The 10767-nt window shown below is 44.6% G+C and overlaps 1 protein-coding gene across 4 annotated transcripts in view; it reads left to right on the top strand.

Moving 5' to 3' along the window:
• Positions 1-10767, top strand: part of LOC138170837 (zinc finger protein 345-like) — a 35236-nt gene that overhangs the window by 17162 nt on the left and 7307 nt on the right. The gene's annotated exons all lie outside the window — the stretch shown is intronic.

The following is a 10767-nucleotide window of genomic DNA, read 5'->3' as shown; positions in this document are numbered from 1 at the left end:
TGTGTGTCTGCCGCGTGTGCACTTGCCTGTCAGTGCTGGGTGTTCACACGCGTGTGTCTGCTGCGTGTGTACTTGTGTGTGAATCTTGGCTGTGCATACCGTGTGTGTCTGCCGCGTGTGCACTTTTCTGTGAATGCTGAGTGTGCACACGCTGGGTGTACATTGTGTGCATTGGAGGTGATAGCCTGAATTCCCAGTCACATTCCTTAGCCAAGTTTCCTTGTTTCCGAGGCTTGTAGAGCTTGTTCTTTCACCCTGCCTGGCGTCCGCAAGCCCAGGATTTATTTTACTGTACAATACAATAAACATTCATTAACACCTACTGTGTGCTGAGGGCTGGGGATACAAAAAGAGGCCAGAGACCGTCCTTGCCCCCAGGGGGCTGATAGTCTAAAGGGCCCTTTTGGAAACTTGGCCCTTGGATTTCTGTGGGCATCCCCAGACTTGGAGGGGGAAGGAGGACGTTCCTGGAGGTCTGCCTCCATTTGGGCCCTAAATCCCACCCCCTCTGGGCTCCTCCTCCTTCCCTTCCTCTTCCTCCTTGCTGCAAAGGGAAACTCTCCCCTGCCCTCAGCGAGCGTATATGGGGGGCCCCGAGAGTGAAGTCCTCCCCTCAAACTCAGTCTTTTTGTTTTCTGTTTTGTTTGGTCTAGGGCTTCAGGTGGGGACTAACTGGCTGATTTCATAAACTGTGTTTTGTTTTTCCAAGAAACTCACGCTCAGTTTCTCAACCCATTTTGTAAATGATTTCAGAGTGAGCTTTCCTCCGAGAACGGCCTCAGATGCGTCCCCCGGCTTGGTACGTTTCAGTGCTGGGATACTTTGTTGCTGGTCCTGTTTTATTTGGGGGCGTTTGTTTTTCGCCGGCATCCTGTATTCCGCCGACTTGTGTTGCCTGTGTTTTTATTGTAGTTTGGCCTGCAAACGACAGTCTTTCCACTTTTCTCCAGCACTGCCCACTTTTTATAAGACCCCACGATGTTGGGAACTTTGTGTGCCACTTCACAGTCAGAGACGCAATAAGCTTTCTCAGATGTAACTTCTCCGGAATGTTCTGTTGGATATTTGCTTTTTTGTTTTTGTTTTGTTGTTAGATTGATCCATCCCAGAAAGAGAGAAAATGGTGCCTGATTGTGCCAATCACTGGCTTTTGGCAGCTTGGTTAGCTTTATGCCTGGGACTTTCGATGCTATTCCATTTAGTGCACATATCTTTAATAACAGTGTTATTTATAAATGTTTGAGTTTTATTTTTGTTCCTTCTGGTGTTATAATGACAACTCCTGGTTTTGGAATCCCTCGATGCACGCTTGATTTCAGCCTCTTGTTTTCATTCTGTATTATGAGTATTTTTTTAAGTTGTTTCCTATATGCAACAACATTTTTGCTTTTGCTTTCTTATCCATTCTGTTATTGCTGTGAGTTCAATCAAGCAGAGAACATTTTTAAAACACCTACTAGATGCTAGGCCCTGGAGATGAAGACAAAAATGAGAGTCCCTCCCCTCCTGGACATTACTTTCTATCTGGTCTAAGTATGTACAGATAAGTAAATTTAAGTGTAGACAAGCAAATCTAAGGTAATTTGGGGCTGGGGATTTTCATTCTGGAGAGACCTGGTGTAGGAGGTGGTGCTTGAGGAGAGGGTACACCCCGGATGTGGGGGAGGGAAGCCCACAGGTGCTTTGTGGGCTGGGAGGGATGTGGCTCTGGGAGATCACAAGGTCCCAGGTCCCTAAAGCTGGAGGAGAGCAGGGAGGCTTTCCAGGCAAGGCCAGCTGCATTGAACTGATGAGGACCTGAGGCTGGGAAAAAGCTCACATAAAGAGTGAGCCTTAGCGGCAGGATTTGAATGCAGGTCCTCTGACTCCAAGGCCAGTGATCTCTACCTCTTATTTTGAAATAGCTTTTAAGTAAGGTCATTTCTAAACTTCCTTTTAATCTATATCTTTCGCTTTTATATCACTTTAGTTTCTGGATGTATCCCTCTTCTTTACCCCACCTACCCAGCCATTCCTTTTTACAAAATAAAAAAAAGGAAGCAGAAAAAAATCAGTTTAGCAAAAACAATTCATACATCAACCACTTTTGAAAATATAGCCCACTCTCCCAAAGTCAAAATCCTCCAGCTCTGCAAAGAAGGATGGGAAATACATTTTCTCCTCTCTTCTCTGGGCCCAGCTCAGTCACTTTGGCAGCTATGTGGAGTTTGACTCCAGCAGGCCCTGGGGTGCAGAGAGGGGATGGAGTAGGAAGTGGCAGGGGGTATGAGGGAGGGATGGGTATGTGGGTCTGGGAGAGCAGAAGAAGGAAGAAGGGGAAAAAGAGAATGAGTTTTAAACATACTGAAGAGATCACTGTCTGGCGGGCTGGGTTGGGGAAGATCCTGACTGAGAAAAGGCTCTTGTATTTAGACATTCAGAAGTGGCTTTCAAAAGAAGAACATGACAGTTAACCACATGAAGGATTGTTCCAAATGAATGAAAAAACCGCAAATCAAAACAAGGTTGAGTTTCATGGGATGCTCAGCAAATAACCGAGATAGTAATAGCTGATGTTGGAGGGGCAGCTGGGAGGTTGGGGTGGGAAGGGCTGGAGTGAGTGACCTCTGAGCTATGTCTGCCCTCAGGCACTTTCTGGGTGTGTGACTGTGGGCAAGTCACTCAAACTCTGTTGGCCTCCGACCTACCAGGGTCATGGGGGCCAGATGAGATGATGTTTGTAAAGGGCTTAGCAGACTCAGAAACCAACCAGATGTTCATTAAGTTGAGAGTGACCCCACATCTGTATGTGAATGTAGTGGAAGATGACTGTGCTAGAAGAAATGAAGGATGTGAAGAATTCAGAAAAGTGTGGAAAGATTTCTATGAACTGCTGCAGGGTAAGGTTAAGTAGAACCAGGGGCAATGTATATATATATATGATACCTACAACAATGTAAATGGAAAGAGAAAAAAACTCAGACCTGGAAAGAAACCATAATTAAAATGATGGAGAAGTTGGAAACGCAGCTACGCTTCTGAATGGAAAGTGGACCAGAGCTCCCACATACTTACTCCAGGAGGCTGAATGAAGACCAAGGCAACCACTGAGAACTCCAAGGAGGGACATCTTTCTTCCCAACATGGCACAAGGTCAGTGCTAAGGCAGGGTCATCTCCAGTGCGATCAGCAACTGGTCAGAGACACAGGAGGCCTGCAGGGTTTCCTTTGGAGGCAGCAAGGGCAGAAGGGTGCCTTGGGAAAGCCCCAGGGAGCAGCAGTTGGCAGCACTCAGATTGGGGCTCTTACAAGGGGCCCTGACGTTCTGCTCGAGATTCCAGGAAGGGTCCCGAAGATCCAGCTTTCTGAACTTCAGGATCCACACAGGGCCAAACCCAGGAGGTGGAGCTCAGTGCTAGAACCTTGGTGACCCAGGCCGAGACCAGATGGGGTTAAACCTTTCCCAGAAGGGCCGTGGTGGGGAGAACCTGCCTCTGAAACAAAGAGCAATTGAAGAACATAACTGGAGAGAAAAACACTGACCAGTATAAAAAATGGTCAATCTAAAAATGCCTCTGAAGGAGCGAATGGCTCATCACCAACTACTAACAGATTCAAAAATGGACTTTCCACAAGGACGGTATGAAGACCCAGTGGAAATGAGGCAATAGATAAAAACAGGTGAAAGAAAATCTCTGGAGGAAAGAATTGGCAGGAGAATAAATAGCTTAGAAAAGAAAGTGGTAAACCTAACCCAAGGAATGAACTCCCTGAAAACTAGAGTAGAACAAATGAATCAGTGACTGAGGGAGCAAGAAATATTAGAACAAGATCAAAAGATTGAACAAAATAAATCACAAGATGTCTGATATCAAAAACCACTGGCCTAGTAGACAGGTCAAGGAGAGAATTTAAAAATCATTGGACTCCCTGGAAATCATGATTTATAAAAACAAAAAGGCTTAGACACTATTTCAAGAAATCGTAACTGGAAGATAATTTCAGGGATGGAATATGGCAGGTAAAGCAAAATCTGGATCCTGAAGGGGGGAGTAAAAGGGGAAAATGAAAGGCAAAGAACTGGGATTAAAAGGAGTGCCCGAGATCACCTCCAGTCCTCAGGGAATGGCTGAGTGTCATAGAATGTGATTGTGCATAAAAATGACCAAAGAGCCACAGAGAATTTGGGGTAGGATGAAGCAGTACAGGGCTAAGGGAGCAGCCCCAGATCAAGGACAAGGGTGTTGTAAAGAAGAGGTATTCTGGGGAGTCTCGTGAGCTCTGATCAGTCTGTGCCCCGTGCCCAGTGCCCCGTGCCCGGTACCCCGCGCTGCTTCAGAAGGCCCACTCCCTTCTTTACAGAGAAGGCATGGAGACATGCTGCAGAGACACTGGGGGAATTCATTGACTTAACGTAGTTTGTTACAAATTGGAGGAGAGGGAAGGAGGAAAGAAGAGCTCAGCATAGTGTTGCCAAAAAGAAAAAAAGAGGGCCTTTGAAATATTTTTTAAAATTCAGAGAACAGAAAAAAGTGTATAAGCATGAACAAACAAGCAGGACAAGCTTTTCCCCCTCTTGATAACCTTTTAAACTTTTATTATTTATTTTAAACATTCTTTTAAAAAATTTTTTGAATTCTACATTCCCCCCCTCCTCCTGTCTCTCCCCACCTACTGAAAAGGCAAACAATATATCAGGGTTTTTTTTTTTGCTTTTTGGGGAGGGGGGGAAGGCAGGGCAATTGGGGTTAAGTGACTTGCTGTAGCAGCAAGCACCCCAAGCGTCCTCAGGGTGTCTGCCACCACAGGTTCTTAGATCTGCTTTGTTAAAAAAAAGCAACTCAAAATGGGTTAACAAGCCTACTTTAATCAGTCAAACATATGTATTGTTTACCTAGTTCAGGGGAAAAAGGTCAGCACCCCGAACTTCAAAGTATACAGACAGAATTATCAAGACAGAAACAGATCAAGTAGACAGATTTCCAAACTGTCCAACCATTATATCCACACCAAACAACATCTGGGTTTCAAAGCCAGGGGGCTCTGGACAACGGCTTCCCAGAATCCATATCAAATCACAGAACACTTCTCAAAGTGAGCCCCAAAACAAAGCTACACATCAGGGCTTATATAGCCTTCTCCTGGCTCAGAGAATGTAACAACCTTATTGACCCACTGGCCAATCAAGGAGTATCTACTGAAAAACAAGCCTCCCACCCCAGGCTCCAGGTGCACTTTAGCCTAGGGGCAGGGAAGATCTTACAAATTTACATTCCCATTACACTTGCCCAGGACACACTGCTAGTAAGTGTTAAGTGTCCAAGGCCGGATTTGAACTCAGGTCCTTCTAACTCCAGGGCCAGTGCTCTATTCACTGCACCACCTCGCCACCCCCAGTATATCAGTTATACATGTGAAATCATGCAAAACATTTCCACATTAACTATGTTGCAAAAGAAAGCAAAAAATGAGAACATTATAGCTCAGTTAGCAGTAAGAGTTCATCACTTCTCTCTCTGATAGTGGAGAGCATTTTTCATCATGAGTCCTTTGGAGTTGTCTAAGATCATTTTATTGATCAAAGTTGCTGAGTATTTCACAATTGATCATCCTTACAACATGACTGTTACTGTGGGTTCTTCTCATTCTGCTTTGCATCAGTTCATCTAGGTCTTGCCATGTTGTTGTTTTTTTTTCCTGAAAGTGCCCCCCTTTGTCATTTCTTATAACACAGTAATACTCCATCACAACATTGCCCCATTAGAGCATCCCCTCAATTTCTAATTCTTGGCCACCACAAAAAGAGCTGCTATAAATATTTTTGTGCATATAGGTCCTTTCCCCTTTTTTATGATCTTTTTGGCATACAGACCTAGCAAGGGTATTGCTGGGTCAAAGGGCATGTGCAGTTTTATAGCCCTTTGGGCATAGTTCCAAATTGCTCTCCAGAATGATTAAACCCATTCACTACTCCACCAGCAGTTCATTAAGTAATTTCCCTCAATCCCTCCAGCATTTGTCGTTTCAAGTAGAACAATTTTGAAAATAATGTGTACGATTATATACACATGTATGTATACATATACATATAGATTTAAAGCAAGTGTTATGAAATGAAGATTCATGATTTCACTTATGTATGGAAATAACTTTCCTTGTTAGTAAAGTTTAGAAAAAATAATTTAGAAAAATGTGATTACCTGATGACCTTCTTTCTTTGGAAGCAGAATATTACATATACTGCCTATCTTGGATCATAGGTTTAGAGCTGGAAGGGAAATCAGGTCATCGTATCTAACTACCTCATTTTATAGATGAGAAAACTGAGACCCGGAATGGGTAAGTAAGTGTCTTGCCTGGCCACACACACGCAAGGTTGATATGTTGGTTCATTTTCCCAGGCTACTTTTCTCTCTCTCCTCCTTGTTACAAGAGATGGACAGCTGGAAAGGGATGGGAAAAGATCTATTTGTACCAATATTTATCTTTTAAAACCTTGGCATTTGACACATCCATAAAGAGATCATTGGTAACTCTGGAGAGAGCAGTTCTAGCTGAATAATGTAGTAAAAAAAAAAAAAAACCCAACCCAGATTTCTGAGGGTTGAGAACTCCTGCACACCTTCCCCGACAAAGGTGGGGTATACATTCAGATGCCAAGTGGCTGAGACTTTGCTAGCTTCTTCTGGTGTATAAGCTTGTCTCTGAAAGGGAGGAGGGATACGAGAGGATGGTGGTATGGTCTAGAGAGGGTTTTGTAGGGAGTGGGGGGATGTGGGTCTGTAGGTGGGAAGCTGGGAAGCAGTCAGTAGAAGCAGTAAGATCAAGGGCCTCCTGCTGGAGGAGATGGGAGCAAATGGGATCAAAGATATGAGTGGAGGAGTTGGCTTTGATAAGAAAGATGAAGAGCCACTTCTTCATCAGAGGCTGGAATAAAGGAGGATTCAGTGTGAGGGGGGTGGTGTTAAGGGATTGTGGGTGAAAAGGAAGGAAGAAGAAGGCATCACAACAGACACTATTTTCTCAGTGTAGTCTTGGGGGGACAGAGTGGGTGTGGGAGGCAATAGGAGAGAGGAGAATTGAACTAGAAATTAGGATGAATGAAATACACCTAGGGAAAATAAAAGGATTTCTGGTTTGAGATTAGCTAGCATGGATTTGTATTGGAGCTAGTAAGCAGGGATTGTGTGACTTCCTCCTTCCTTCCACCATTAAGCAGTTTGTGAGCAAAAGCAGATGGTGGGAGTCGTTCAGAGTTGGGATTTGGAAAGAGATGAAAGACAGTAGGACAAGGAGGCAAAGAATTCAAGGCTAAGTTGAACTGCATGAAGTTGAACTGCTGTATCCATTCCATCAAGTTCTGTAGTTCATCAGAAAAACTAGGCCAGAACAGGGGTAGTAGCTTAGAGTGAGGTGATGAGGGTCTGCACCAGGGTGGGGGCAGTGTCAGAAGAGAGAAAGGGGCATATTCAAGACATGCTACAAAGGTGGAAATGATAGGACATCTGATTGGATATGGGGACAAGAGGATACCACTTAGATTTGGGACCTAATGATTGAAAGTATAGTGGTGCCCTCAACAGTAATAGGGACACTCAGAAGAGGGCAGAGTTTTGGGGGAAAGATAATGAGTTCAGTTCTGAACATGTTGAGTTTAAGATGCCCATGAGATATCCAGGTCAGGATGTCTAGAAGGCAGTTGGAGATGTAACATTAGAAGTCATGGAAAAGGTTAGGGCTGGACAAGAAGATGTGAGAGTCATCTGCATAGAGGGGATTGATTATTGAAACCATGGGAGCTAACAAGATCACCAAATGAAATAGTAGAGAAGAATAAGCAAGGGTTAGGGTTTTCTGTCTTGGGACAGAGCCTTGGGTGGTCCCCAGTGGTTAGGGAGTATGACATAGGTAAAGATCCAGCTAGAGACAGGTAGGAACAGAACCAGAAGAGAGCAGCCACAGAAGGCTAGAGAGAAGCAAGTATCAGGGAGAAGAGGGTGACACACAGTGTCAAAGGCTACAGAGACACCGAGAAGGATGAGGATTGAAAAAAGGCCTTTATATTTGGCAATTAAGAGATAGTAACTTTGGAAAGGGCAGTTTTGGTTGAATGATGAGGTCAGATGCCAGATAGCAAAGATTTAAGAGAGTGAAAGGAAAGGAAGTAGAGATACCTATTGTAGATGGCCTTCTCAAGGAATTGAGATAAAGAGGGAAGAGAGGGGCAGCAGGATAGCTAGTAAGCATTGACAATCCAATTAATGGTTTTTGAGGATGGGAGAGATAATAACATGATAAAAACAATCAACTGTGAAAGACTTAAGAATTTTGTTCAGTGCCATAATCAGTGATAATTCCAGAGGACCACTGATGAAGAGCACTTCCCTCCAAACCCACCCCACTCTTACTAACTTCCTTATTACTGTCAAAGATACTGCCATCCTAGGCTTGTGATCTAGGTATTATCCTGGGCTCCTCACTCTCTTACCACCACCACCCCTGATCCAATGTCGTGCCAAGACCTGTCGATTTCACCTCTACAGCATCTCTGGTCCATTTCACCCCCTTTGCACCATCCCTGGTCCATTTCACCCCCTGCACCATCCCTGGTCCATTTCACCCCCTGTAGCATCTCTGGTCCATTTCACCCCCTTGCAGCATCTCAGGTCCATTTCACCTCTGCAGCATCTGTGGTCCACCACATTGTGTGGTATCAATCAGTGCACAGGCAATGACAAAGCCAAGATGTTGGGGTGTTTTATGTTCTGTTGTTGTCAGGAGATGCCCGGCCATTGTAGGAACTGATATACACTAAGCACAAAGGATACAAATACAGCTGTGAGTTGTCCCTACCCTCAAGAAGCTTGTACTCCAATGGGGTACCACACCTGCGGAGAAGGAGAGGTGTTTTGGTTTGGAGAGATTGATGCAGATTTGCAGGGACAATCATAGTGTAGATTGGATGATTCTGAAGCTAGGAAGTGGAGTTGGAGGGAAGGGTACAGAACTGAGGAAGAGGAGAAGATAGAGGAGCATCAGCAGGGAAATGTAGCTGGAAAAGGCCCAGAGCTCAGGACAGCTCTCTCCATCTGGGACTTTAATTCTGGAGTGGAAAGGGCCTTGTACTCTAGGCCATGGTCTCTGTTCCAGAGCCCACAGAACTAGACTGGGAGGTGGGGGGAGATGTACCTAGCCAGGTGAAGACCAGATGTTTTTCAAGGACCTACTGTGTGTGATGGGAAAGCTCCCTTTCTCTAAAATGATGTATATTTATCTCTGTTCTTGTGGTTGGTTATCCGTGGCAGAATTAAGTTCCTTGTGGATGAGGGCTATTTGGGGGGGAGGGGAGCTCTGTATCCCTAAGGTCTGCCAAAAACAGTGCTGCTTTGCAAGTAACAACATTTTAAAATGTTTGATTTATTGAATTGCTTTTCTAGCTCTCTGTTCCACTGATCTACTTTTCTGGTTTTTAATCTGCACCAAGATTATTAATGATAACTGCTTCATTATACAGTTGGAGGTCTGGAAATGCTATGTTCTTTTTCTTCCATCTTTTTTCCCTTCTTTTTTTTTTTAACATTACTTCCCCTCAGATTCTAGACCAAAGGTTCTTAAACTGGCATTTGTGAACTTTCTGGGTCAAAGAAATACATATATTTTTGTAAGTGTGTTTCAATGTAATTGGTTTCCTTTGTTGATCCTATTTATTTTATGCATGATTCAGAGGAGAGGTCTTCCATAGTCTCCACCCATATGCCAAAGGGTTCTACAACACACCAAAGGTTAAGAACTCCTGATCTTGACCTTTGTTCTTTAGAGTGAGTGATCTGTGTTTGATGAAGTCACGCTGACTTCGTTTCCCTGCTTCCTTCTCTAGGTTTTCATGAAATATTCCTTTCCTAATATGCTTTGGAGTCTTGCCAGGATTGGCCCATCATTCCTTTCCTGATGTGAATATGTGGCAGCACTTTCCTTTTCTAGCCCTGGGGTACCTCTCCCAACAGTCTTTTAGGATCACTGGGAAGGCGGGGCAGTCATATCTGACAGTTCTCTCAGGACCCCAAGACATGATTCATCTGGGCCTGGTGCCTTGAGCGCGTGCAGGACAGTCTTCTCTTCTTAGTTGTCAATGCCCAGTAAGCCATTTTGGTTCTATCCCTTCCAGTCTGAGGGTCATCTCCCATGGACATAGAAAAGAAAACTGAGGATGAGCTGAACATCTCTCTGTTACTACTCTGTCCGTCTGAGCAAATGTCCCCACCTTTTCTTAATGTCCTCAGGGGGGCTACCCAGTCCCTTTTCTGATCTTGTCCTCAGCCTCCCTGTTGTGAGCTTTCAGGCTCCTGATGCTTTGCTCTGAGCCTGGTGCTGCCCTTTGGGTTTCATCCTCTGTCCTAACTTGCATTTCTTGTCTTTCTTTGTTGAACCAAAGTTGGGTGGTGAGCTTCCTGTGCATCCTCACCACTCTCTTTGGACAACTCCCCCTTTCCATGACTCTGCCTATCTTTTCTAACCACTCTTGTGTCACTCCTGACTCCTCAGTTTCCCCTTCCCGCATTGTCCTGGGCTCTCCTTTCTTCTTGCAGGGTCTCATCCAATGTCAAGGATTTAGTTAACACATCCCTGCATATAAGTCTCCAGTCTAGTGGAGCTCTCGGCCACTGAGGTACCTGCACTTCTGAAATTCCATGATTCTCTACCCCTAGAAGACAGCCAGAGCAAGGCTGTCTCTGGGAGAGAGGTGTGTGTGTGTGTGTGTGTGTGTGTGTGTGTGTGTGTGTGTGTGTG

This window comes from Petaurus breviceps, unplaced genomic scaffold (genome assembly GCF_028583685.1).
Source record: "Petaurus breviceps papuanus isolate PSGF00001 unplaced genomic scaffold, PetGlider_PUasm1.0 398, whole genome shotgun sequence".
Lineage (NCBI taxonomy): Eukaryota > Metazoa > Chordata > Mammalia > Diprotodontia > Petauridae > Petaurus > Petaurus breviceps.
Note: the sequence above shows the minus strand (reverse complement) of the source record. Positions and strands in the feature narration are given on the sequence as shown.